The sequence below is a fragment of the Hipposideros armiger genome, unplaced genomic scaffold, assembly GCF_001890085.2.
Source record: "Hipposideros armiger isolate ML-2016 unplaced genomic scaffold, ASM189008v1 scaffold_605, whole genome shotgun sequence".
Taxonomy (NCBI): domain Eukaryota; kingdom Metazoa; phylum Chordata; class Mammalia; order Chiroptera; family Hipposideridae; genus Hipposideros; species Hipposideros armiger.
In genome coordinates, this window is record NW_017731955.1 from 855,634 (window position 1) to 876,622 (window position 20,989).

At 49.3% G+C, this 20,989-nt stretch overlaps 1 protein-coding gene and 1 pseudogene across 1 annotated transcript in view; both read left to right on the forward strand.

The window, feature by feature from the left end:
- The window catches only part of LOC109371962 (putative selection and upkeep of intraepithelial T-cells protein 1 homolog), a 141,870-nt gene that overhangs the window by 16,579 nt on the left and 104,302 nt on the right, over nucleotides 1–20,989 (forward strand). The gene's annotated exons all lie outside the window — the stretch shown is intronic.
- LOC109371960 (putative nucleoside diphosphate kinase) lies at nucleotides 12,057–12,619 on the forward strand (annotated as a pseudogene).

A 20,989-nucleotide genomic window follows, 5' to 3' on the forward strand; every position in this document is an offset into this window, starting at 1 on the left:
GGGTATGGAGTTTCTGTTTGGGAAGATTAAAGTGTTCTAAAAATGGATAGTAGTGATGGTAGCACAATATTGTGACTATATTTAATGCCATTGAGTTGTACACTTAAAAATGGTTAAAATGGCAAATTTTTTGTTGGGTATATTTTACCATAATAAAAACATTTTTTTAAAGGCCACATATATCTGCTCCCCATTCTCTGCCAAAGAGCAGTCAAGCACCAGATATTTCTACCATACCTGCTAAGTGCAGGGACTGTCTAACACGCTGTGGGCCATTGGAACTGGCAGAAAAGACTCTCCTTGGTCATAATGACACCAACAGCCAAGTGCTAGTTTAAGCAATTTACATGGGTTACTTTATTTAATCCACACGGCCTTCTCAAGTTACTAATGTTGTACCAGTTTGACAATAGAACTGAGACTCGAAGAGGCTAAGTAGCCTGCTTAAGATGACACAGGGGCAAATTCAAGATTCAAATATGAATGTCTGATTCCAGAGGCTAGCGTCTTAAAATCATAACGCTTGACTACTTCTTGAAGGAAACTTGGGAAATGCTTAAAAGCAAGAAAATGCACACACGCGTGCGCGCACACACAGGCATGTCCCCTCTGGGGTGGTCTGCTGGGTTTGAAATGTGTGCAAAGACTTCTTATAGAAGAGAGCAAAACGCCCACGAGTGTGTAGCTTGTCTCTCTTGCTCACCGTTCTATCCTCAATCAATGTTTGTTCAATGAGTAGGTGTTGAGTGACCATCGGTGTGTCCTGAAGAAGAAATCAAATTTCCAGAAGGAAGGGGCATTTCAGCTGGGCCCCGTAGTGTGGGGCGAAGAGAGGGAAGTGGACCTCAATAGGCACTTTGTCTGGAAGCCTTCCCTAACTTCCGGTCTAGGCTTGGGGGCACCTGTGCTCCGCAGCCCTCCCCTACTCCCAAGCTTTCTTGCGGATGGCACCTGTACCATTGTGGGCTGAGCTCCTGGGTTCACTGTTTACTACTCTACCAGATGGGCACTCCTGGCAAGCAGGGCCCCAGTCTAACCCTCTCTGTGCCCAAAGCCCAGCCAGAAGCTGGCACAGAGTCGGTGCCCTGGGCTTTCTCACGGGACAGATGAACAAAGGGAGGGTGCAGGAGGAACCCTGCAGAAGAGTTGAGGAGCTCTTATTCAATTCTCCTCAACCTTGAGGAGCTCTGATCCAATTCTCCTTATTTCCCTATAATTAGAACAAATTCCCTGTTAGCTTAGTTTCCATTCCCAAAGGTGGAAGGAATTCAGGAAACTTCTCCCAAGATGCCGAGTCCTGTTCTCAGTCTGACTGTCTAGACATATGACCGAGGCTGCCCTCCACGTAAGCTTGCAGAATTGGTCGGGGCTACAGCAGCAGCTGGCATGCTTTACCTCTGGGGCTGGCAAGGCCTCCCTTCTGAGCCGAGGAGTCCTCACCCTGAGGCTGCCGCCCTGGCTGAATGACAGGCTCACACCTGGCTAACAGTCACCCATGCAGGTGAGGCCTGGGCTACTGCTGCAATGCACAACCTCAGGGTCACAATTCACATTAACTACAAAGTGAAGGGGGTTCTCTGGAGGAGTGCATCATGCCCACACTCGGGCAGAGGTGAGGCTGCAGGCAGGCCTGTGGTTGGGGCCATCTCCCAGCTGTGCGAGCCTGACCCCCTCAGAGCTGGCCTGCTGATCTGTCTGCTCTGTTGCCTGGATCCCCCACTGCCGATGCTGCACGGCACTGGGACTTCATTTCTTTAGCCTCCAACTGAACAGTGTGGAGTAGAGGAAGGAGTGCAGGACAGATCTGAGTTCAAACGTTAGCTGGAAAATGCGACTGGAAAAGTGATTCATCTCTTGAAGTTTCAGCCTTGTCACTTGTAAATCAGGCCTGATAAATCTACCTTCAGGGTTCTTAAGAGGATTAAATAAATGTATAAATACAGAGGGTGCCAAAAAAAAGTATATACATTTTAAGAAAGGAAAAACTGTATTAAAATTGTAATACTCAATTTATACTGATAACAAAAGAAGAATACAAGTCACGTGTATATACTTTTTTGGCACCCCCAGTATATATTTATAAAGTGCTTAGAACAGTGGCTGGCACATTGTCAATTTTCTGTAAGTATTTGTTAAATGAATACAAATTTATCTCAGTATCCCAAGTGTCAGTCTTGGAACGTGTGACTTTGGGTGAGTGCTATGCTCTGTCTGAGCCTCACTTTTCCATTTATACAGTGGGGGTGCATGACACGCTATCCTGAAGGTGTCCTCTGGCTTGAACATGAGAAGGCTCAAGAGCTTGCAACACTAGGCCTCACCATCCACCCTAATTGGCTCCAGTCTCGTTGACTTTATCCCCAGTTACCCGAACCCCTGGAGGATCTGGGCCTTCTATGCTGTGGAATTCAGGCCCCTTGGAAATGCCTGGGCCAGGCATTGTCAACATGGATTAGTTCTGGGAAACGTGACAGCCAGCAGTGTCCCCAGAGAGGGCGCTTATCCTGCCTGGTCACCGAGGGGGAGGGCTGAACATGGCTGAACATTCCAATCAGCCAAGTGGCCTCGGAGAATGTAGAGAAAAGGGCAGTGGGAAGCTGGTGCGGAGGTTTCTTAATCCTAGGGAATTTAAAGCCACCACAAAGTGGACTCCTAAATGAGTAGGGATTTGCTTCTGCTCCCAGCTTCAACAGACTGCTGCAGAGAAAGAGGTTTTAAATAGCAAAGGTGACTTGGTTTGATTTGGCTGAGCTCACAGTTGGACACATTCCTCCTTTGGCTCCCAGGGCTCAGAAATAGTCTGGTGGGGGGATGGAGGTGCCCTGGGAGAAAGGAGATGGTGGTCTTCTCAGGTGTCCTCAATAAGGGTCATAGGATGTACCAACTAAATGTGGAGGGGACCTCCTGGACCATCATGGGGCATTTTATGACTTAGTAGGCCTTGGAGTTGCCTTGTGTGGTCCTCCTAGTTGGAGAAACTGAGTCCCATGGAAGACAAAAGAACTGCTCAAGGTCACCCTTAAGCAAACTAAGTCAATGGCAGGGCTAAGACCTAGGTCTCCCGACCATAACGTCGGCTGACCCCCACTCTTCAGGCACACAGCTTCTGCACCAGCGACAACCAGCACAAACCAGGGCGATGTTTCATTCCGTGCGCATTTACCAAGACTTCGCCGTGGGCAGGTCCTAAGCAAGGCACAGGTACAGGTGGGGCTGGGATGGAACAGAGATGAGCCAGGCACCACCCCTGTCCTCCAGCTGTTAAGGCAGGGACTTTAGCAGCCTGAGAACAGATGCTTTAGGAAGGAGGGGTGAGGGAGGGGAGCACATCTCACTGGAGGGGGCATGGGGCCAGGGACTGGGAGCTAGACAGCTGCTCCTGTTTTCTGTTTTCTCATTTTCACTGGTCTTATCTCCTCTGTTAGCCCAAGAGAAAAGGATGAAGGCTCTCTCATTAGCTGGGGCACTCCCTCAGGCCTGGTCTCTAAGTCAGCCCCTCCTCTCCCAAGGCCCAGCATGGCCTCCACCTCCATTGAGTCTCCCTTCCAGTGGCCTTCTGCTTTGTCCCAGCCTGGCTACTGCCTGGCTCAGGTGAATCATCTCTTGCGTGGTGTGTTCCTGGGCTCCAGCCCACAGTTGTCTCATGCCTCTTGTTCCCTACTGCTAGAGCGGCCTTTCTGCACCAAAACAATCTTTAGGAACTGAGCTTCGTGGGCATTTGAAATTGCTTCTAATTCTCTTCAGGGCTGTCCTGGGACAGGTGCAGCCAGAGCAGTTCTGGGAGTCCCAAGGGGGCAGAGTTAGGACAAGTGGGAGGAACACATGGGACGGGTTGTTTCAGCTCCAAGGGAGGCAGCACAGTCTGCCAGCTAGAGTGTCCAGTGCTGTGACAGGCTGCTGAGGTGGGGGAAGGGAAGGAAAATGGCTTTCCCCATCTTGGGAGGGGCTTGAGACCCCTTTGCTTGTTTAGGCATTGTAGAGGGTGCTTAGGCATCAAATAGAGGCACCAAATTCCAGACCAAGACCTAAGATTGTAAGCACTCAGTGCACTGTCTCTGTTTCCATGCCTGCATCCCTTCTTGGGCAGGGAGCAGTTTGAGAGCTTTTGTGGTTGCAAATATGCATGTGGGTCTGATTCATCTTAGCCTCCTTGGCCTTTAGCACAGAGCCCAGCACTTGCTAGTTTCAGAAGCACTTGTGGAGTGAACGAATGACTTGTGAATATCTGAGACCCAGAATGACTCCAGAACTGGGCCCAGCCTCTCCAGCTGAGGACTGATGGGGACTTGGGTGTAGAGAAAAGGCTTGCCTCTGGCTGTCAGTCTCCCAGAACTCCGCCACTTCAAAGAACATGTAGATAAGAAGGGCTTTCTGGGGTGAGATTCAGCCCTCCCCCTGCTTCCCTACCCCCCACACCAAATGTGCACATGGAAATCTAGCTCCTTATCTGCCTAGGCTCAGATTTGGCACCCTGGGGCTTGAAAGGCTGAAAGAGTAACTGATGTTTCATCCAGATGCCCTTAAAGGCCTCCAGCTGTGGGCCACAGGACATTGTTCCTTCTGAGGTGCCAGCCCCAACTTCCACCTGCATGAAGGTGTGAGACCCTGCTTGGATAGGAATTGAGGAGGATGCCCTAGAAATCAAATCGGGAAGGCAGAGAATCCCAGTGAGAGCGATGGACCTGGCTGGAAGGATCCCAGGAGAGGAAAGAGTGCAAGAGGAGGACAAAGAAAGTGGAGGCTGTGATCTTTGAAGAAGGAATTCCCTTTGTTAGACGGAGTCCTTAACTCATACTTGAGTGGACAGCTGGATGGCTGGAAGGATGAATGACCAAAATGGATGGTGGCCCATTTACTGGATGCTTCCTTAGATTCTGTGATAAATCAGACCCAGCCTCTGTCCCCAAGGAGCTCCCAATACACAGATGATGACACTACAGTTGTAATTCAACTTGAAGGTAGGCCTTGAAAGATGGAGAGGGTTGTGACTACATGCTGAAGACAAGATTGAGCAGAATTGTCAATGAGGTTCAGGGGTCATTCCCTTCGGATTTGAGATGCTCTGAATATGCAGTGAACCACTTTGAGATGAAATTCAAAGTGATGAAATATCTTGATTGGTGTTAAATGTATGCCTTCTTAAACTGGATTTCGGTGTGGTTAATGTATAATGGGCATAAAAGTTCATGAAAAGCTTATGAAAGAGAATTAAAAATTGAGAAAACTGTATCTCTTAATGTAGTTTGTGTGTGTGAATTGAAAACTTGAAGCGTAAGAGTACACTCTCCACAGTCTTTCATTTAATACCATTCATGTGAGGATTACTACACACTTTTCAGATAAGAACACTTGGGTTCAGGGAGGTTAAGTAACTTGTTCCAAGTTACACAGCCAAAGCGGCAAATCTGGAACTTGGTGCTGTAGCTCTGACTTGAAGTCCAGCTGATCTCTCTTATATCACATGGGTCTTAAGATTTATCTCAGCAGAAGGACCCCTGAGTACAAGTCCTGGAACCCCAGAGCCCACAGAAACAGAGATTGAAAGTCTGAAGCCTGAATAAAGATCTGGAAGCTGTAGAACAGGGGTCAGCCCAGTGGAGAAGTAGTTATTGTTGAGCGTGACTGAAGAAAACCTTTGCTTAAGGGAGGAGAGGGAGGTGAGGCTGGGAAGGGAGAGCAGGTCAGTTTATAGGGGGCTTCCAACACCAGACCTAGAGCTATTCTCACTTCCCAATGCCCCTAGTATAGAGCTAACACCCAATAGCGATTTGTTGGCGATATTTACAAACCAACAAAATGCAAAAGAAGCTTGGTATGGTAGGGGGGAAAAATGAGGTTTGAGTTATTTGAATTCAGTTTCTGCTGTTCCTATGAACAGAATTTAGGACAAGGACTTCAACTATGAGTAACATTGACCACTTACTTTGTACCAGGCACTGTTTGTTCTATGAACTTCACATAAATTAACTCACAAATGCTATGAACCCATTTTACAAAGGAGCAAATGGAGGCAGTAGCTGTGTGCCTTGGACAAATGACACTTTTCTCTGGGTCCCAGTTTTTACATCTATAATGTAGAGAATTGAGCTTATGTGAATGTGGCCGTCACAAGGTGGAATGCCAGAAATGTGTGTTGAATCTTAGACATGAGTAATGAAGCAGCAAGTTCAATGTTTTGTGACTCCAAACTCTTTGGTTTCTCTGCTACCCCGTCCCCTGTCCCAAGGGCTTAGCTCATAGTAGGTGAGCATTTAATGTCTATTAAGTGGTTGATGAAATCTTTGTGAATTCCATGATGTGCCTTGCGCTGGCTGCTTCCCCACACTCAACTCGTTAGGAGGAATGTGGTGTGTTTTCTTCAGCTGGGGAGGTTCCCCTGCAGACACGGCTCCCCTGAGTCATAGGGACCCGATCTCAAAAGCCAGAGTTTGCAGGCAGCCTCAGGGGAGGGGTGGTGGGGATCCCGAAACAAGGTTATGCTTCCCTTTATGTTGGTGTCAGTCCTTGGGCAGAGTGGCTCCCTATTCTCTGGAGGTTATGTGCAAGGCTACATCCGCTTGTCTGAAAGCCAAGTGTGGAAGGGAGTGCCTGTGCCCCTCACTGCTGAGTGTATGTGTAGCAGGGTGTGTTTGTCTTAGTGGGAAGGAATCAATCCTTTTGCCTATTCCCTCCAAGAAGTGGATCATCTAATCCTTCTGAAACAAAAGTGTTCAACTAAGGAAATTCACACTCTCACTGTCAGGCTGGGAAGTGCCAATATGGGTGTCAGACAGTGGATAGCCTGCACAGTGCTTTCTGCAGGGAGGCCTTTTCTCTAGCACTCACTCCCTGCCTAGGATTGCTGCAAAACAGAACCCCTAGGATAACAACCTCTGGCCTTGCATGGGCCCTGGAGAGGGAAAATGGGGAGATGAAGCTTATTTTGGGAAAGGCAAGACTCTGAGCCAGAGAGAAGAGAGAGCAAGGGCACAGTCAGGCAGAGGGAGCGTTCCAATGGGGTTCCCCAGTATTCTGTTTCTCCGGTGGCACCCAGTGGCATGGTGGTGCAGTGAGAGGCGCAGGACTTCTGATGTCAACCACACCTGGGGTGTGCTGCAAGACCTGGGGATTTACAGAGTCCAGTCAGTGCAGAGCTGACCGGGGAGGGGCCCTCTTACACTTGGAGCAGATAGGTGGGGCAGAGTTATTTTTAGAGTCAGCCTACGAGCTGAGATCACAGCACCCGGAGTCACCAGCCAGGCTCTCAGCTCCTCTCCAGAGCCTGCAGAAGGATGTATTAGAGGCCACCTTGGGGTGGTAGCTGTTCTCAGGAAAGCCCAGCTCACCCTGACCTGTCAGACCTGCTGGACCCTCCCCTCAGCCCTCCTTAGAATCTGCCAGCTGGAGTCTGTTTGCACAGCTGGAGTTGGGGGAGAGGATAGATGGGGAGGGGCTGCTCTCTGGATCCTGAAGCTCTGACCAAATATCCTTAGGCCAATTGGAAGTAGCCCAGAATGATGAAAGACCCTGCAAACCCATGAATGGGACACGGAGTCCCAGGGCTGCTACTTTCCTGCTGCTTGATCTCTAGCAAGTCACCGGGCCTGTATGAGCCTTCATTTCCTTACCTGTAAAACGGAAAGAATAAAATACATAGCAGTCTTTTGAGAGAACTAAACCTGATCATACACACAGTAGGGGCTAAACATGTTAGTTACCTTTTGTTTCTTCTCTTTATATCCCTGTCCTCCTGTTTTTCATTCTGCAGAGCCATTTTAAATATATATAAATATTCTGTTCCTCCCGTGGCATACATATATATACCAGGGATGCCCAAAAAAGGTACACTGTTTAAGAGATGTTATCTATATATTAACTTTTTGAAGTTGAATTGAATTACGGTAGCAATGTGTAGTATGCCGTTCACTCAAAAGATGGCGTTAATCAAATGAATGCTAGCATCATTCTTTGTACTACAATCTTAATATAGTTTTTTCCTTTCTTAAAATGTGTATACATTTTTTTGGCACTGTGTGTGTGTATGTGTGTGTGTGTGTATGTGTGTGTGTGTATGTGTGTGTGTGTATGTGTGTGTGTGTGTGTGTATGTGTGTGTATTGGCAGCAGGCACTGTGGGTGCCGTGGTGAATGAGGTGGGCCCTAGATCTTGAACAACTTACAGCCTCATGACAGAGACAGACACACAGGGCAATACTATACAATACATAGGAACAGGGCTGACTTCTCAGAAGAGGTGTTGCCTGGACTGGTTCTGAAGTCTTCTCAGCTAACATTCCTGAGCGGTCAGATGCCCTCCTGCTGCTTGAGCAGTTGGGTAGCTTCCATTTGTCCTTTAAGCTCTGTCTGCTCCAAGGAGCCATCCAGGCTCCCGCCTGCTCTCCCTTAAGGCATTTACTGAACACTTGACTGTCCAACCCTTGGAACACTGCTGTGAGATGGGTGACAGTATCACCCTGGTTGACAGGCAAGTCGCCAGGAATTAGAGAAGTCAGTGCACAATGGCAGGATGTGATCTGAATTCAGCTCTGTCTGAGTTCAGGGTCCGAGCTCTTTCCACAAAGCTAATTTGCCTCTTCTTTAGGTTTTCCTTCTACCCTGAGTCTCCTCAGCCCCTCTCGGAGCAATTATCACCTGGCTTCTAATCATTTGTTTACTGAGCTATTGTCCCCACCCACATGAAACCTTTCAGGAGCTGAACTCTCTCTGATGCCTCTCTGTGACCAGGTGCCCAGCATAGGTCTGTTGGTCTGGCACAGAACAGGCCTCAGTGAACGTTTGTTGAGATAGAACCAGTCCAGAGGTACATCACAACTGTCTCCCCCAGCTCCAGCTGGGCAGAGTCTGTGATTGGAATGGTTACCCTCTCTCTGAACTCCTCCTTGGCATTATGACCCCACCCTGTTGGCTCAGGTCCCTCCCAACCTCCTTTCTTCCTGGTCCCAGGTACTCTGGGGCCAACAGGGTGTGGCAGGGAAGGATGTGTGTGGTGGCCAAACATGTCCAGCCAAGCAGGCCAACCCAGACAGTGAAGGCGTGAGCTCCCGACACACGCTGAGGTGAGGGTGAAGGCCAGGGGAGGGAGACATGCCTGACAAGAAGTTACACCTCATAAACCCAGGAAGGCCTTGCTTGCAAAGGAGCTTAAGGAATTTAGGATTGGGACAAAGGGCTCAGAGAATCATCTCAAAACGCAAGAGGCAGATCTGCTTGATTCCTTAGATGTGGGTTTGTCTGTCGTTGGCGTCTGAGTGGCTGCTTCTCTTCCGTGTCAGAGCCCAGCTATGCTTGGCCCATTTGCTTGGGTCCCAGCAGGCCCTAGGCCGTGGGAGCCTGGGAAGGAGCTCACCCGGGGGAGTGACTGACAGGTTGTCAGGCAGGCCCAATTCTGGATGGGAACTTGGTTCATGGGTAGATCAGACAGCAGCTGAGATCCCAGGGGGAACTGGCCCTGGTGATGGATGCTCTGAGACCTTTCCGTCTGCTTCTGCTCTGCCTCCCCTGCCCACCCCCCACCCCCACCCCCAACTTTCATCCTGCCTTCTTGTCCTTTCCTTGGTCACTGGCCAGTGGTGCCGGGGGTGGAAGAGCCAGCAGATTCATTAGGCAGGGATGCAGGGAGGCTGGAGCCATCAGTTCATGAATCAGCTCAGCTCTGGTGATCCTGTCAGTTGGAGACAACACAGCAGCATCTGGAGTATGTGTCCCAGGGGCACTGTGCTATGGAGGGAGAAGGAGGCCGCTGGGACCAGGGGGACCTGGCCTCACGTCCTGGCGCCACCACTCACCGGCTCTGTGACCTTGGGAAGGCTCTCGACTTCTCCAATCCTCATCATCCTCCTCTGTAAAGTGGGGATAAAAGACTCTGCCTTGCCTAACTCACAGGTTGTTGAGAGGAGTAAGTGAGAGAAAGGGTTTCCGAATTGCTGCAATGGACATCGCCATTCTTGCTAATCACACAGTGCACTAGTGGGAAAGTGCAACTCAAACCCAGGTCTCCTGCCTGCTGGACTTGTGTTCTTACTCTGTATTAGCCCCTCCTGTTGACCTAGCCTAGGTTTTTGCTTGGTCTGGAGGCAGAAGGATAGGCTTGATGGATCTTTGGTCTAGTCCCTGTAGGTCTCCCTGTTCAGTTTGAGGATTGAAAGCACATAAACATTGGGCCACCACTTTGTTTAACTGATTAAGTGATGGGTCCATGGGTGTGACTGATGAAATTGTACCTACCCGCAAATCACTAAACCTACCGTTCAATGTGAAGGGTGTAAGACGGGGAGGAAGCAGGCACAAGCTCCAGCCCTTGAGGAACTTGCAAACTCTTTAGGGAGGTGGGACACCCACTGATGAGCTATCAGGTAAAAATATAGGGCAGAGCATCCAAGATACCAAGTCTGGTCTGTTCATAATAGTATCCCCAGTGCCCAATGTACATGGTTGGCATTCAATAAATGCCTGTCAAATGAAGGAATAAAGAGATGAGTGAATGGCACAGACCATCTTTGTATGTTGTATGTGTGTCCCTTAGGACTTCCATGCTCCTGGGAGATTTGGGGAAAACTGGGTCTGAAGCTCAGACTGCTCAGCTGTGGCACAGTTGTCTGAAATGCTCCTTGTCCCTGGTCATGAGGCCAACCTCCTCCATGCACGCCAAACCATCAGACCCCCACACAAAACATTGCCCTCTCCTTTTTCTATAAAAATGTAATTGCTCTGGGAATTTTGTCATGTTTTGCCACTTTACTGAAGATTTGAAGGTGTCATACGGGGGGGAATCACAGGTTTTGCCAACTTTTACAAGCTGCCCCACAGAACTCCCTACCATTTAAACTCCAAGTTTCTGACCTCCTTATCTTCTGGGAAATGTGGTCTGGGGGGTACCCCCCAACTTCTTCCTACCCCTATTCATGGCTTTTATTGCAGGTGGAGGGCTGCCAGTCTGCTTTCCTCCATCCCAGAGAATTCCAAGGAATACGATATTCTCTTCCTTTTTCTTTCTACATGAATCTCCCCAGGCACTGTGAGTTCCCAGACAAGTTCCCAGAGGGTACTCCAGGCTCAGACTCAGGATAGAGAAGGCCTTTCTAACACTGAGAGCTATCTAGATTGCCTAGAGGTGCTGAGCGCCCTGTCATAGGAGGTGTGCCAGCAGAGTGAGGAGGGTGCAGAAGGCATCTGCGGGTACACATGTGAATTCTCAGGTATTTACTCAATTTGGGAGTTGGAAAGGATATGAAGCCAGGAAGCAGAAGATCTGCTTCCTCAGCTCTCTGACTGACTCTCAGTGTGGGCCTGATCAAGTCCTCACCTGTCTCTGTGCCTTGGTTTCCCCATTTGCACTATGGGTGGGGAGCAGAGGGTAGGGAGGTCAGACTGGGTGCTCTGTTAGAGTCCTGGCAACTCTGCTACATTGTGATTTCCTGGTATTTCAAGAGTGGAAGATGATTTGTTTTTTCGGCAACAGGAATTGAGTGTCAAGTTTGTGGGAAATTGAGGATGCCTGGATCTTATCTCTCTGGCTGCAGGCCCAGTTAGAGCTTCATCTGGCTGCAGCACAGGGGGACCGGGTGCCCTGGACCCTCCTCTGGTTTGGAGAAAGGGAAGCAGGCCCTCGGCATCCTGCATGGAGTGGGCCTGGCTAGGCAGCCTGTGGAGATAGAGGATGTCAGCAGCTCAGAGCAGTGTGGCCTGTGTTGGCGGTGGGGAATGTGGATCATCTCTGCATCTCTGTGCTGCTGGGGTCAGGGAGGAACGCTATGCTCTTGGGATGGACTGGGATATAAAGCCCACTCCTGTTTGTCTTCCTCTTACAGTGCAGACTCCATGGGAGGACATGAAAAAGCATGGCTCTCTCTGACTCTCACTGAGATTGGTCCACATATTCCCAAAACGTTCTCATCTAAGGTCTCCAAGCGTCCCTTAATTATTAGTAAACATTTTTGTTATCAGCTACCACATGCCAGGTTTTATGCTGGGCACTGAGATATAGAAGTGAATAAGAAAGAAATGGCCAGCTCCAGCCCACAGCACACACATTGCTCACCTCCGCCAGCTTCTGGGACTATGGCCAACCTTCATTGCACCTTCATCTCCATCAAGCCAGAGGTCATGCAGTGTGGCCTGGTGGACAAGATCATTGAGAACTTTGAGCAGAAGGGGTTCTGCCTCATGGCCAGGGCGTTCCTTCAGGCCTCTGAAGAACATCTAAAGTAGCACTATGTTAATCTGAAAGATTGCCCATTCTTCCTGGGGCTGGAGAAATACATGAACTCAAGGCCAGTTGTGTCCATGGTCTGGGAGGGGCTGAATGTGGTGAAGACAGGGCCAGTGAGGCTTGGGGTGACCAATCCAATGGAACCTAGGTCAGGAAGCATTCAAGGGGACTTCTTCATGCAGGCTGGCAGGAACATTGTACATAGCAGTGATTCAGTAAAAAGTGCTGAAAAAGAAGTCAGCCTGTGGTGTAAGCCTGAGCAACTGGTGACTACAAGTCTTGTGCTTTTGACTGGACCAATGAAAACAAGGACACAAAGCAGCAGACCCCTTCAGCACCACTTGATGTGTCCCTGGACATAATGCTTCATTCCACAGACTTGGATGCAATAGGATCAATCTTTCTTCCCTAAAACATATTTACTAATAAAGACTTTGGAAACCAGGAGGGAGGGAGGAAGAAAGGAAGGAAGCTGTGTTGTATAGGGAGAAAGAGAAAAGCATTATAGTATAGGGTGGTACGTTCTCTGAGAGGAGCCCACAAGGGCTATGGGGACATGGTGGAGGTGACAGGGCTGGTACCCAGACATGGTGCGCCAGACAAGGATTCTGAAATCTAGAAAATTAGGAATTTTCTAGACCAAGAGAAGGTAGGGAGGAAACTGGCATGTTCTAAGCAAAAGGAGCAATGCCTGCAAAAGTGGGCAAAGGACAAGGCTCATTCTGAGACCTGCAGTGGTTGTTTCTTGTGTGTGAGTGGCTGATGAAGAGCAAGGGGCAGGAGGAATTGGGAAGGGGAGTGTGGAGCATGCAATGGAACTAAGGCCGGAGAGAGCAAGGCTACAATCAGGCAGGGTCTGCAGCCATGTGGAGGAGGCTGACTATCATTCTAGGGGCAACGGGATCCAGTGAAGGATTTTGGTGGGAGTGACATGGTTGGATGTGTAGTTAGAGAAGATGGCAGTGATGTTGTGTGGAAGATGGACTGGGGGTGGGGAGGGGGAGAGCCTGGAGACAAGCTGGGAGAACGGCTCATTGAACCAGATGAGGGGTGATGATGGGTGGACTGGGCTAGTAGAAATAGGAATGGAGATAAATGGATGAATTTGTGAGATTTTGAAGAGGTTGAATCAACAGGACCTTGGTTTTCCATGAATGCTGAATTCTGAGTAAATTTGTTTTCTAAAGCGACTGCATCCTTTAAAAAGCAATTAAATTTATTATATCCATTAAAATAGTAATAATAAAGGAAATAGTATGGAACTGGACGGCCTTCATTCAAGTAGCTTTGGATATGGGTCTTATCCACCCACCACTCTTCATGTCATAATAGGCAATCAGAACTTTGGGTGTCAGGAGCTAAATAAGCAGCAACACTTGATGTTCTGTTACCTAAATGTTGTGGTTAGTCACCGAGACCTGGTCTCTCTGCCTCTGGCGTCATCCTCCAAATGTTTGTCCACACTATAGCCAGAAAGATCTTTCTAAAATGAAAATTGAATTATGATTTAAAATTCCTTGGTAGTTTCAGGGTTTCTTTCTCTTCTCTCTTAGCACTTCATCCACACCCACAGATACCACCAATATGCTGTTTATTCTCAAATATATCTCACAGTCCGAATGCTCTCCTGAACTTAAGACCCCAAATTCTACCTGACAACCCCAACCTGGATGCCTCACTGGCACCTCAGACTGAATCCATTCAAAATTGAACTCCTGTCCTTCCATCAAATTCTCATCTCCCAAACCTCTCCCTCTTTGAGTTCTTCCCAGTTTAGTGAATTCTGCAGCCATGTGGTAATCATTCTTGGTAATCATCTTCCTTCTCTATTGCCCTCACACTCAACCCACTACCAGATAATTCCAATTTACCTGCTTTTTTCCAATTTTCCTGCCCACCCCACTTCCCCTAACTTAGACCCCTGTGCTCTCTAGCCAGGATCTCTTCAGAATGTCCTATCTGGAATCCTCACCTCCGTCTTGCTTCTCTCTAAGCTATTCTCCATACACCAGCCAAGGGGAGCTTTTAAAATATAAAATGGTCCATGTCATTCCCCTACCTCCCTGCTTAAAATCAAGCAGCACTTCCCAATGCTCTTAAAATATCACCCAATCTTAACAAGGCCCAGTGTGATTGCCTGGCTCCTGCCTGAGGTAGGTTTGTAGTGTCAAGTTGTGCTGGAACTACGTGTCCTAGAATTCCCTTTGCTGCATATTTCAGGTGTGTAAGGGGCACAAGAGAGGGTGTGCAGGAGATTTGGGGGGAGGAAGTGATACACTCAGAAGGGCAGTGCAGGGCCCCAGGGGCTGTTGCAGTCACTTGCTGGCATGGGGCAGTAGCTAGCCGCCGGGCCTCCCTCTCCTGCCACACTGCCCCTGGCTTTCTTCTTCTCCTGGCCCAAGGGAATGTTTAGCTCCAGGGTGAAGGGCCTCATTTCTCCTGCAGCCACCAGCATAACTCAAGGAGGAGCTCTGGAGGAGTGAGACCTTCAGGGTACCGTCTCCCCATCTCTCCTCTTCAACTGTCTGCCCTGGTGACTTCAGGTCCCAGCATCAGACAACAGCATCCCACAACTGCGAAGGTCAGGTCCCTGTAATAAATCCCTTGTTATCGCTCTTAGCTGTTCTGTGTCTCTGATTGAACCCTGACCAAATGCCCTGTCTCTCCAGATTCATCTTGTGCTAATCTCCTGCATGCTCACTGCCTGCCAGCAGCTCTGGCCTTCTGTCCTTCTGTTTGGTGTTCTCTTGACCATGTGATGCTCCTTCTCACTCCCGAGCCTTGACATTCACTAGTCCTTCCTCCTGGACATGACACTTCAGAGCCTCCTTCTGACCGACTCCCACTCACCCTGCAGATCACAGATCTGTTATGTTTCCTCATGGCACTAAATATTTCTTTTTTTGGAGACCTTAATAGGTTGGTGGGGGTTTTTATGGTATGATCTCTTTTTTTTTTAATGTCTGTCTCCCTAGTAGACCATATTCTTCATGTAGGCAGGGGCCACAATTTGTTGATTCACCTCATGTAGCGCTGCCTAGCAAAGTGGTTGGCATGTAGTAGTTCTTTATTGATGATTTGTTTAATAATAGAATAAAAGAATGAGCAAAGGGAAAAAAAGAAAAAGAGAAACGATAAGAGAGAGAAAGGGAGAGCGAGAGGAAGAGGAAGAAGAAGAGGAGGAGGAGGAGGAGGAAGGGAGGAAGGAAGGAAGGAAGGAAGGAAGGAAGGAAGGAAGGAAGGAAGGAAGGNAGGAGGAGGAGGAAGGGAGGAAGGAAGGAAGGAAGGAAGGAAGGAAGGAAGGAAGGAAGGAAGGAAGGGAGGGAGGAAGGGAGGGAGGAAGGAAGAGGAAGACAAAGAAAAAGAAGTCCTGTTTGTTGTCTAAACAACAGCTAAGTAACCACTTCTCCAGGAAAGCCTTTTCAGGCAGGCTTGGTTAAGGGTCCCTTTGTGTGCCCTGCTGTCACATCCCTTTTCACGCTGGACTCTGTGAGTGTCTCGTACTTTCTCCTCTCCCCTGCCTGACTGTAAGCTTTCTGAGGTTAAGGACTGGGCGGGAGGAGTGCCATGACATGTGGAAAAGGGATTGAATTCATGGTCAAGTTTGAGATCCTTAGCTTGGCATTCCAGGTCTTTTACCATAAACTTCTCACTTTTTGGGCTCACCTCTTCCTCTCCTCAAATTCTTCACTGTTACCTGAACAGTCACACTCCCTCCTGCCTCCAAGCATTTGCTTACGCAGTTCCTTCCGCCTAACAAAGGAAGCTCCACCAAGCCAGCCTGAAGACAGGAAGGCTGGGCCCTGAAGGTTCATTCTATGGAGCTGACTGGCTTTTTCCAAGGGTTTGCTTTCTTCTACTAGTTGCTTCCTCAGGTTCAAATGTTTGCCAGAAATAACAAAGGTCACTAGATGAGGAGGAGGAGGAGGAGGAGAAAGGCTCAGGTCAAACTGGCTATTATTTCTTCTCAACTCAGTGCCTTTCTCATGCAGATGTCCTGAAGTTAATTTGGGATCAATACTGTCTCTGCCTGTGGTCTGGAATACCAGTTTTTACACTTCATTCATTTATCCATCCATTTTTTCAATCATTCATTCATTCATATTTATTTTTTTTGAGCTGGGCACTAGGGGTATAAGATGAACAGGTCCTGACTTACAGCTATCTAAACAGACAATTGCAGCCTTCACTGACAGATGGGATCCCAGGATCCCAAAGAACAAGGGACAAGGGGGAACAAGGGAGCCTTTTCAGAGCAAGTGACATCCTAAGTTGACATCTGAAGGAGTATAGGATTTTGCCATAGAAATGAGTGGTGAGTGTCCCATGCAAAAGTGTGGGTGACTAGGCAGAGAGAACAGCAAGTAAGGCCTAGAAACAAAAGAGAAGGACCCATTCCAGGTGCTGGAATACTGCCTTGTAAGCTGAGCGTGTGGACTCTTTGGAGATGAGTGTGGACACGTTGGCTGGGACCATGTCAGAAGGACTTAGGGAGCCAGGATAGCAAATCTGAACTTTATCCAGTGGGTAATGGAAAGCCACTGATAGGTCCTTGTCTACCCAACTGTGAATCGGAACGAATACCCCTTGACTTCATCCTGCCACAGAGACTGCATTCTAGTGCTCCTCGGCTGTTACCTCAGCGTGTGACCTTGGGCCTGTCCTTGTCTACCCCATCCCAACCCTCCCTCAGTCCCCCGCCTCTTCATCTAGAAAATGAGGCATTTGGACTAGGTGACCTTTAAGGCTCTGCTGGCTCTGAGATGCTCCGATTCTAGGATATTCTGTTTGATTAGTTAATTAATCAATTAAACATCATCTACTGAGCACAGAGTTTGTGCCAGGCATTTTATAAGAGGATGGAGATCCCCACGGCTGTCCTGCAGGAGCTCACGGTCTGCTGGGGAGGCAGATACATGAATCTGTACCCATAACACAAAGCCGAATGAGCTCAGAGCTGTGGGAGCACAGTGGAGCGAGTGATTCACTCTCCCTCAGAGGTCCGGGGGTGGCTTCAGAGAGGAGGCAGTAGATGATCTGGGCCTTGAAGGGTGCACTGGGGGATGGAGATAGGGCCTGCTTTGTTCAGGGAGAATGAGTCACCTGGGGCACTGGAGGCAGAAAATGAGGCCTGGAGATAGGTAGCCACCAGACCCCTGGGGGTCCTGAATGCCAGGCTGAGGGTGCGTCCCTTCCTCTCCAGGGTGTGAGGAGCAGAGAGGGGTTTTCAGGAGGGGGTGAGTTCATGTTCTTTGTCTTTGGGACACTGGAGTGGGCTTTGCTTCATTGACCGGAGTCAAATTCATGTGGTGCATATGGGAAAGGAGCAGTCAATGCAGAGTCCCAGCTATAGGCCGGGTTGTGAGCCAGGTGACTGAAATACGTGATCTCTCCTGTTTCAACTCTGAAAAGGACTCTCCAAGATAGGAATGATCACTCGGCTGCTCACATGGGGAAACTGAAGCTCAGCAGGGGAAAGTGCCATGTCTGAGGTCACGCAGTCAGAAGGTGGTAGATTCGCCCACATTCCCGTAGGTGTGCCTAACTCCAGAGAGGTGCCCTCCCACTGACACTTCCTGACTGCTGGGCACCCTGCCCTGTGTCAGAGCACAGCACTTTCCAGTAGAGCCAGTGCCCATGTGGAGGGCTCCATCCAAGGTGCTCCCTGCTCTCCTCTGGTGATGATGGGGTGTGGAGGGGAGAGTCATGGAGGGGAAGGGGAGGAAGTGCCCCCCCATCTGTCCTGTCACTGGACACCCTCCAAGAATGGGCACCAGGCTCCCCACTGCCCTGGGTGGGAATAAACTCTTGAACTCTCAGCACAGATAAAAAGCACTATCTCCTCCCAGCCCTGAGTGTCGGCAGATGGGGCCTCTCAGGCCAACCTCTGGTTGCCTCCACTGGCAGTTGTGAGGAAAAGCTGTCTGAGGAGACTGGGAAGGTTCTGCCCTCCCCTGGAGATGCCCCATTGCTTACTTTCTACAAGTCCATTCAGCACGGCCCCTGTCCTCTAGAGTGAGTGTGCAAGAGCTGAGACAGGTACGGGTTCACATCCCAGTTCTGCCTCTTCTCTGGAAAGGGATTGTGGGCATATCTCTTCTCTGAGCCTCAACTTCTTCATCTGTACAATGGGGATGATAAGCCCTCCTAGGGGCCAAGTGAAATTGGCCCCTTGGCAAATGGACAATCGTTTCAATGTAGAGATAAAATGGAGCCAGATCACCTGGGTTCAAATGCCAGCTCCTCTTTCTCCAGCTGTGTGACTTTGGGAAAGTTTACTTCAACCCGGTGTCTGGGTTTCCTCTGCTGTAAAATGCGAGTAGTAAGGAGGACACTGGTTCATTCAGATAAAGCACCTAGGACCGTTCCTGGACAGTGGCAGGTGCTGTGTAAGAATCAGTTACTTATTATTAGTGAATTTCTAATTCACTTCTGATTGCTGATTTGGGCATCCCCAAATGATCCCTCCCTGCTCTGGGATGCCCTAGTGTCTCCCACTCTCTTTCTCTGGCCTTGAACAAACTTCTCTGACACCCACGTCTCTGTCACGTCTCAGGAAGAGGAATGCTTGGTGGGACCCTTTCCAGCATGTGTGGAGGGGATTGAGGCTGATGGGGACACAGCCTTTCTGGCTCAGCTTAGAGTAAGTAGGCAACACCTCTCTGTCTCCCATACCATACGCCCAGTGCTGGAGAACAGGCCATCGTTTTTCTGATCCTACATGCAAAATGCCACTGTGGTGATTCATGGACTCGCCACAAAGTTGTGGTGCAAAGGGGCCTCAGAGGGCACCCCTCCTACTCCACGCCCTCACCCTTGCCCCCCACCCTCTCATAGAAGACACAGACCTCCAATATAAGTCTCAGGGTAGCAAGACTGATCCAGTTTCCCCAGCTATACAGAATATTGCCCACGGACCCCTAGGTCTAGGTCTTCCCAGGCCTGGGGATGAGCCTGTGCGTCCCTCTGCAGTCACAGCTGGGCAGACCTGCTCTGAGCCTTTGCTATTTGAGGGATGTTTTGATAACCTCTTGCCACACCCCCCCCTCCTGCAAAGCCCCACCTGATCACCCTGCGCTCTGGGCCTCCTCTTATCGCCTCACTCTAAGCTCCCCATCCATTACTGCTCCCGAGTTTTATCTGAGCCTCCATGGAATGAGATTGATTTCTACAAATAATTGGAATAGCTGGCTGGTGACCAGGCATCGCTGCCACCAGGGTGGCGGGGGCTTCAGAGCTCACATCCAACTCTTCCTCTCCTTCCATTCCCATGACTGCTGTCTGGTTGAGGACACCCTAACCTTTTGCTGGATCACAGTTGCAGTTTTCGGACTGTTCTCCCTGCCAGGCTGACTGCTCCTTTCCCACCACCCCCATCATCCACCCCAATCCATCCTCTATGGAGCTGCCAGAGGGATCTGTAAAAGCTGAAACCTTCCTACAGAGCACCCTGCCTTGGCTTGACATTTAGGGCCTTCCTGATCAAATCCCAATTTCACTTTTCATCCTCATGTTTCCTAAGCTCAAGCAAAGGAGGCCTTTGCCCAAGCTGCTCCCTCTGGGGTGTTCATTCTTCAGTCATTCAACCACCGTTGAGCACCTGCCTTGTGCAGGCCTCGAACAGGGCACTAAGAATGTTGACAGTACTAGGCACAGACCTTTGTCCTTAGGGAGCACATGGGCTAGTGGGAGAGGCAGCTTCATAAGCAGGTCATCTGTAATGGAGTGAAATAGGTGTTCTAGAGAAGCATAGGATTGAGGGGTGGGGGCTGGAGTTGTGAGAGTCCAGAAGGTCCTAACTTAGCCTGGGGTTAACAGGGAAGGCTTCCTGGAGGAGGGGGCATAAAGCAGGGTCCTGGAAGATTAGAAAGCTGCCAAATAGGCAATGGAAAGTTCACTTGTTAAATGATACTGACCTCTTGAGCCAACCCAGTTCAAATGCTGCTTCCTCTAAGAAGAATTCTTCCTTAATTGGCAAGACCCACCTGCTTCCCTCCAGGGCTGGCTCCATGGGCATGCAGCCTGTGAAGTCACACAAAACCCCACATTTTGAAGAGTTCCACAGTTGGTTTCATCTTCTGCTGTTGCTGTCTTGAAATTATTCATACTTTCAATAATTTTCATTTTTCACTAGGCCCCTCCAAATTATGTAGCTTGTCCTGCCTCCTTTAGCTCCTGTCAGTTTTAACCTTGCATTATGTTTGTACCCTCCCAATGCTTTATCTTTTTCCCTTGGAGCACCTGCAATTCCAGACTCATCTCTGTCTTCAGGGTCCAGCACAGAGGTGGGTACCCAAGAGGGCTCACAGCCCGCTGGAACAGAGCCATTTCTTCAAACCCAAGATATCGTCCTATGTGGTACACCCTGCACATGCTCCAGGATTTCAGAGAGAGGAGATGTGGCTGTGGCTGGAGGTGTCAAAATGCTCGCCAGAGGATTTTGCTCTCCCGTCAAATGTCACTTCTTGGCTAAAAGCCCTTCCTGATGTCCAGGATCAATTCTTTTTGCTGCACTGATCCCGTACCCGCCTCTCTGGACCTCTCCCCAGGCCTCTGGGCATAGCAGAGAGAGGCTGGGAGGTAGGATGACAGCATCTTAATTTCCCTGCTAATTACAAGTGCTGGGAAGAGGGGTGCTAAATGCCAGATAATTACCCAGGAGGAGACACGTGCCAGACTCCTGGCTGCTCCCAGCCCCAGGAATTTCACTTTAATGGTTTTCTTTTCTTCTCCCTTAAAAAAAAGGGGAGGGAGGGAGGGAGGGAGGGAGAGAGAGAGAGAG